The sequence below is a fragment of the Neofelis nebulosa genome, chromosome 1, assembly GCF_028018385.1.
Source record: "Neofelis nebulosa isolate mNeoNeb1 chromosome 1, mNeoNeb1.pri, whole genome shotgun sequence".
In the NCBI taxonomy this organism is placed as follows: domain Eukaryota; kingdom Metazoa; phylum Chordata; class Mammalia; order Carnivora; family Felidae; genus Neofelis; species Neofelis nebulosa.
Window position 1 is genome coordinate 189,237,905 of NC_080782.1, and position 7,994 is coordinate 189,245,898.

The window sequence follows — 7,994 nt, forward strand, 5'->3', positions numbered from 1 at the left end:
ATACTGCAATACATAAGCATATGACTGCAAACGAGAAATGGTAATTTTAAGGGAACATATTTGAGAACAAGGTATGCTGTGAGAATGTTGTAGCAAATATGGATATTGAACTTGACAATATCTACATGCATCATTATTTTATTTATTTCTATTATTGATGGCATAATAGCCCAGTGAAAGAGCATACCAGGGGCGCCTGGGTGGCTCAGTCGGTTAAGCGGCCGACTTCGGCTCAGGTCATGATCTCGCAGTCCGTGAGTTCGAGCCCCGCATCGGGCTCTGTGCTGACAGCTCAGAGCCCGGAACCTGTTTCGGATTCTGTGTCTCCCTCTCTCTGACCCTCCCCCGTTCATGCTTTGTCTCTCTCTGTCTCAAAAATAAAAAAAAATTAAAAAAATAAAAAAAAACGTTTAAAAAAAAAAAGAGCATACCATTATTTATATTACCACTCCCTAATTGTCAAATATTTGTTTTAGTTCTAATTTTTGCTAATATAAGGCAGTGTATAGAAGGATGAATCAACATTATAATTAAACCTGTCTACATAGTCATAACTATATTTTTTGGAAAAACTAATGGAAGTAGTTTTATCGGGGCAAATTGTACAAACATTTTTGTTTTTTTTTAAATTTTTTTTAACGTTTATTTATTTTTGAGACAGAGAGAGACAGAGCATGAACAGGGGAGGGGCAGAGAGAGAGGGAGACACAGAATCTGAAACGGGCTCCAGGCTCTGAGCTGTCAGCACAGAGCCCGAGGCGGGGCTCGAACCCACGGACAGTGAGATCATGACCTGAGCCGAAGTCGGATGTCGGACGCTTAACCGACTGAGGCACCCAGGCGCCCCTGTACAAACATTTTTAAATGCTCCGATCCATGCCACAAAATTGTTTTTGAAAGTATTACAACTTCTACTTTCATAAGCATCAAGTCAATATTTTCACTAATACATATATTTTAAATATATATTTTTAAAGTTTATTTATTTTTTAATTAAAAAATTTTAATGTTTATTTTTGGGAGAGAGAGAGACAGAACATGAGTGAGGGAGGAGCAGAGGGAGAGAGAGAGGGGGAGATACAGAATCTGAAACGGGCTCCAGGCTCTGAGCTGTCAGCACAGAACCTGAAGCCAGGTGGGGGTGGGGGCTTGAACTCAGAATGGTGAGATTGTGACCTAGGCTGAAGTCAGGGGTTTAAGCCACTGAGCCACCCAGATGCCCCTATTTATTTATTTTTGAAAGAGACAGAGACAGGGTGAGAGGAATTGCGGCAGAGAGAGGGTGAAAAAGAGAATCCCAAGCAGGCTCTGCACTGGCAGCACAGAGCCAGATGGGGGACTGGAACTCACCATGAGATCGTGACCTAAGCTGAAACCAAGAGTTGGAAGCTTAACCAACTGAACTACCCCAGATGCCCTGTTTACTAATACATATATTTTAAAGGGATTAAAAATAAACTAAAAAGGGGATTTATACTGCTTTTACTTTCACTTAATTTTTATTTTTAAATATTTTTCACATTTTATACATGCAAAATATAGATAATATATATGGCAACTAAAAATAATACCATTAAGAAAAGTTTCAGTCTTCAATGACTACATTCATACCTTGAAAATTGAACTTATTTTTGAGATCCACTGGGTGTTCCTTGTTTTGCTATCTAAAGGTCTTGAATTTTTTACACATCATTTTCTTTCATTTATTTATATATATATTGTATATATGTGTATATACATTTATTTCCATATGTATCGTATACACGTGTATATAAAGACGTATATGTATATACATATATATTTCATTATATTTTATAACATATTTTTCATTTTGCTAGTTTTTATATGTATATTAAAGGTTTATGCTATGTTTATTATTTGGGGGACTCAATATTATGTTTTTAATTAATTAATTTAGCTATGTTTATTCATTTTAATTGATGCGTAGTATTCCATTCTGGTGATATTCCACAACTTATTCATGATTTTGTGAAGCAATGTTTTCCCAGTTTTCTTATGTAGTTGGAACAATATTATATATGTTGCCTGTTGCATAGGAGACAGGATTTCTCTAGGGTATATACCTAGTAATAAAATCATCTGGTCATAGTTTAGATGTAGCAAACTTCCTTCTGACAAGTAACTGGTAACTCTTTAAGAGATTGTAAGCATTATTAGTATTTTTTCAGATCCAGTGTTTTCAGATTCTTTTTAAAAAACTTCATCTTATCAGTTGGTTCTGAGAATTACATATTCTCTGTTTATTGATTTATCCATTGGGACATGGCTATTTCCTTATACAGAATTTCCTCACATCATAGGGTTAGTAATCCATAAGACATGCAGTACCTGATATCTGAAGTCTTAGCAGTTACCATCAATAATAGGCATGTGAATCAAATATACTGGCTCTTCTTTAACTCAGCTAACTTCATTCTACTACAGAGATAAAAATAAGCAGTGTTAGACTCTTCATTTAAGGTTTTTATTTTATATGCACAGGTGATATACGGATGGATATTGTGTGTGTGTGTGTGTGTGTGTGTGTGTGTGTGTGTGTGTGTGTAAGGTGGCTTAGTGGTTAATTTGGGGTCTGTGAAGGTCAGTGCAATGAAGCCTCCTGTTTTGTCTACCTTTATGTTGCATTTCAGTGTGGAAAAGACTAAGCAATAGGGAAAAGAAAGGAAGAAAAAAAGAGGAAAATCAAACCCATTAACATTTCAAAAATTTATCCTACTAGATAAATTAAAGTGCTTCAGAATTTTCAGCCACAGAATATCTTGCATCTCTCTAGCAACATAAACCAAATTAAATAGCTATTCCAGCTTCATTTACCCACTATGAATATTTTCAAGGTTAAAAGAACAAACCAGATATATGAAGAATCAGCAAGATCTTGAATGAAGTAACATAAGGGAAAACTAAGGCAATAAGGAGAAAGAAGGAGAGAGAAAGAGTGGAAACAAAGGAGATGTGAGAAGTTAGAGGAAAAGGAAAAAACGTAAACTTTCATCAACAGGAATTAGGATTCCTTTGGGCTTGTGTTTATCTCCCTTCCCAGTCAAGTGTTTCTTTTGGAGAAAATGTTTGCTTTCTTCTTTTGTCCTCTATTCTCTTCACCCCTTTTCCCATTTCTGTAGCCATTATGTAATTTTCATTCACTTCCAATTATTCAGCTTTCATCCTCAAATCTATTTTAGAACAGCTTGTCTAAAAGAGTATGATTTTATTTTTTTATTTTTATATTTAAAATAATTTTTTTATGTTTATTTTTGAGAGAGACACAGAGCACAAGTTGGGGAGGGGCAGAGGGAGACACAGAATCTGAAACAGGCTCCAGGCTCCAAGCTGTCAGCACAGAGCCGGACGTGGGGCTTGAACCCACAAATGGTGAGATCATGACCTGAGCCTAAGTCAGACACTTAGCCAACTGAGCCACCCAGGCACCCCTAGAAGAATATGATTTTTAAAGACAACTGCTGTTGCCAAGTGTCTGTCTTCTGTTGTTCTCTTTTTGTTTTGTTTTGTTTTTCATTTCTTATATACAGAAAAAATAGTCTCAGGGTCAATATAAAAATGAATTTGTATTTGTAGTCAAAGTTTTAGACAAGGAAGGAACACTTTAGAAGGAACACTTACTGAGAAAAAAAGTTACTATTGTAACTAACTACATAATTTGTCCAAAGCATAATTTTTGATTACATAATTATCACCAATATTAAAACTATTGGTTAAAACTAAACCTTGTATGTTAAAATAGATTTCTCAACTTTGAAAGTTTCTTTAGGATTAAATATAGGATTAATTTTATTTAAAATTAATAAGATGGCTTTTCCGGCTGGAACCATGGAGGGTGCAGAAGAGAAGGAAAAGGAGATTCCTGCTTTGCTAGAAACCCTTAGGAAAAAGCGAAGGAATTTCAGAGTTGAAGATCAAGCATCTGGGAAGGAAGTTTGCCTAAAAAGATGCTTTGAATGGTAAGGAGGAAGTTCATTTATAAAAAAGCTAAGCATTACCACAAGCATATAGGCAGTTATACAAACCTGAGATTCAAATGGCTGGGATGGCAAGAAAAACTGGCAACTTCTATGTTTCTGCAGAACTAAATTGGCTTTTGTCATCAGGGTCAAAGGTATCAATGGTGTGAGCCTAAAGTTTCAAAAGGTGTTGCAGCTTCTTTGCCTTCACCAGATGTTCAATGTCACCTTTGTTAAACTTAACAAGGCTTCTGTTAACATGCTAAGGATTGTGTAACCATACATGGGGGTGAGGAGAGTACCCAAACCTGAAGTTGGTGAATGAATTGATGTACAAGTATGGTTATGGCAAAGTCAATAAGAAATGAATTGTCCTGACAGATAACACATTGATTGTTTGATCTCTTGGTAAATATGGCATCATCTGCATGGAGGATCTGAATCACGAGATCTATATTGTTGGAAAATGTTTCAAAGAAGCAAACAACTTTTTATGGCCCTTCAAATTATCATCTCCAGGAGAGAGAATGAAGAAAAAGACCACCCATTCTGTAGAAGGTGGAAATGCTGGCAACAGGAAAGATCAGTTCAATAAACTTATTATAAAGATGAACCAAGGTGTCTACTATGATTACTTTTTGTAATCTGGTCAGTTAATAAATAACTACTTTCAAATTGAAAAAAATAAATAAAAAGTAAAATTAATAAGATGGACAAATCATTTATCATAGAAGTGATTATTTTATCCATGCATAACCGCAAAGCACCCTGATTTACTCACTTCCTTGTAAGGGTTCATTGTTTTTGAGATATAAGCATAAGTAAAACATGAGCACTGTTGGAAATAAACACTGGAATTTTATTGAACATGAATTGCAAGTATTAATTAATGCAAAATACAATGTGACTTACCTCAAATCTCGGAGTGATGTCTATCCATTCCACCTTAACAATGTCACACAGTGGCACTGTAAAATATTTTCAAGTTTAGAATGATACATTGTAGCCATTAATTCTCATATAAAAAACACATTAAATAAGTCACTCTTCTTATTTTCAGCATGTCACAGGTTTATACAATATTAAATTGCTTGATCATTGAGGGTCAGTATCAGTTCAGTAGTAGAATATGAATAGAAGCCAATGAACACTATTTTGTCTATTGCTTGAATAATTTACTAATGTTGATGTGCCTGTAATAAATATAGTAAGTAGTAACAGTTTATGATCTCTGAGCAATAAGTTATAGAATGATAATTATCTGATTATCTTATGTTCTGGAAATACTATAATCAATAACCTGACTTCCAAAGGGAAAATAAACTGGAAAATAAAAGTTCCTTCTTTCAATGCTATCAAAGAATAATTTAAGAGGAGAAACTGATGCAGGCAGGCTGAGTCCAAAAACCCAGAAGTTTTCGTAGGACCAGCCAAGAGGGTCCTTGGCTTCATGCAGGATCGAAACCAAACTCAAGTCAGAGAAAGTGAAAACAGAGTTTACTTAACAGCGTGAGTGACAGAAAATAGCTGATAGAGTATCTTTGAAGCTTGGAAAGGAAAGAATGAGTCTCATCAGTGCTTGGGGCTGAGGGGTTTTATTGGAAAAGGATCTAGGATACATGTTTTTTTAGGAATCCATGGTAGGGTTTAATCAGAAGTGTCAGGTGAATAAGAGGCATTAGTCCGAAAATTACCAAAGGTAGGGGTATTGATGCCAGCATCAGCAGAAGTTTATTTGAAGCTAATATTCTGAAACATGTTTGGGATGTGGCTCTTCTTAAGTGTCATCAGGTGTTTTGAGCCTACGACAAAACTCAGAGAATGATTAGCTTTCTTGTTTCTCCCTTGAAATGGGGATACAGGGGCGCCTGGGTGGCGCAGTCGGTTAAGCGTCTGACTTCAGCCAGGTCACGATCTCGCGGTCTGTGAGTTCGAGCCCCACGTCAGGCTCTGGGCTGATGGCTCGGAGCCTGGAGCCTGTTTCCGATTCTGTGTCTCCCTCTCTCTCTGCCCCTCCCCTGTTCATGCTCTGTCTCTCTCTGTCCCAAAAATAAATAAAAAACGTTGAAAAAAAAATTAAAAAAAAAAGAAAGAAATGGGGATACAGCTTTTTTGGCTTATTCAGAGGCAAAATATGGAACATGAGCAAATGGGGCATAGCAGAAAAACAGTAGAGACGGAGCCTTTCTAAAATCCCTTCAGCTTTCCCACTTCAAAAGGAAAATTTGAATATTAGCTTACTTTAATCTCCTGAAATATTTGTTTTCATTTGTGGAAGGATAGAAAAATCCCTTCTTGTAATGATTTGCTATTTCACAACCTTTGCGTTGATTACGCTTGAAAAAGAACACAAGATCACGATTAATGTTAAATGGACTCTGTTATGTGGCAGGCGCTTTCCATATGCCATAATAGTCAGTGCTCACCACAACCCCTTTAGGTAAGAACCGATAAATGTATTTTCCAGTAACGAAACAGAAGTCTGTAAGGTTTACCTTATTTTTTTAATGTTTGTTTATTTTTGAGAGAGTGTGCAAGCAGGGGAAGGGCAGAGAGAGAGGGAGCCTGAGGATCCGAAGGCGGCTCTGCACTGACAGCAGCGAGTGAGATATGGGGATTGAACTCTTGAACCATGAGATTAGGACCTGAGCTGGATGCTCAACCATCTGAACCACCTCGATGCCCCAGGATTACGTTATTTCAATGAATCTAAAACTAACTTCATTCATTAGAAGATACATATCATCTTATTTCCACAAGAAACAGAAATGCTGCCAAGTATAATTGTAAATTTGCCAGTAAACTGATATTGATTTAATAATATTAACATGGTAGGATGAGTGGGTGAGTAAAGTGCCTCCTAGAATGATACCATATGCTGAGACAACTGTCTAAACCATGTAAGTTGGCCAGCTGAAGCCTATTCCCAGGCTTCTCTGGTTCCCAAGACCCTGATTCTTTCATTAAACTTTACAGCCTCAGCTATCTTCCACAAAACAGAATGCATTTGGCATTTTCCTTTATGAGAACTTGTCTTTTCCTTGGTGGCACCACCTAGTCTTTGTAACCTTCATATGGAGGAAATCAAAGTGCATGACAGTATATTAATCAGAAAAATGGATTGCAGTTGCCTCATCCTGTCAATCACTTGATAAGGGAAAACAAATAGCGAAGATTAAATCACAGACTGCTCAAATGCCTCATACTTAGGATAAATACATTTCAGCTTTCAGGAAAGTCCATTATGCACTATTTGGCTTTGATTAGCAGGGGGCATTTCATAAAGCATGAAAGACAGCTACAGCTAGTGGAAGAAAGAAGAAATGTGTGAGCATTTTCTCACTCTTTAAACAACTGATTCACCCCAGTCCAAAGGAAAAAAAAATCCAGCAAAGGCTCTGACAATTATGAATGTCTTTGGCAAAAAAGATGAATTTATCTGCCTGTAAAGGAGATGTCGCTTGAAAAGCGAACGTCTGCGGCAAACAGAACACCAGCAGAGCATGACTATAAAGAACAATCCATATTTGCTCTTACACAGGAGAGACCCACAATTGCAACTTGATTGTAATTCTCACCTGGGAAATCTGAAATCACCACCTGTTTTCTTTGGATGCTTGTGTGACACACTCCAGTTGCTTTCTACAGAATTTAGAACATTGATTTACTCCAGTGGATACACTTGGAGCTTTACTCAATTCATTTCTTTTTTTTTTTCAACGTTTTTTATTTATTTTTGGGACAGAGAGAGACAGAGCATGAACGGGGGAGGGGCAGAGAGAGAGGGAGACACAGAATCGGAAACAGGCTCCAGGCTCCGAGCCATCAGCCCAGAGCCTGACGCGGGGCTCGAACTCACGGACCGCGAGATCGTGACCTGGCTGAAGTCGGACGCTTAACCGACTGCGCCACCCAGGCGCCCCTCAATTCATTTCCATTAAGCATCCGATGCACTAGTTAGATTTATTAGAGCTAAGCAGATCGTTGGTTTTATATTCACATTTAGGTTTCTAAGTA

General features: G+C 37.2%; 1 pseudogene; it reads left to right on the forward strand.

The window, feature by feature from the left end:
* The first annotated feature begins 3,846 nt into the window (after positions 1–3,846).
* Positions 3,847–4,621, forward strand: LOC131490302 (large ribosomal subunit protein uL30-like; annotated as a pseudogene).
* Positions 4,622–7,994: the final 3,373 nt, after the last annotated feature.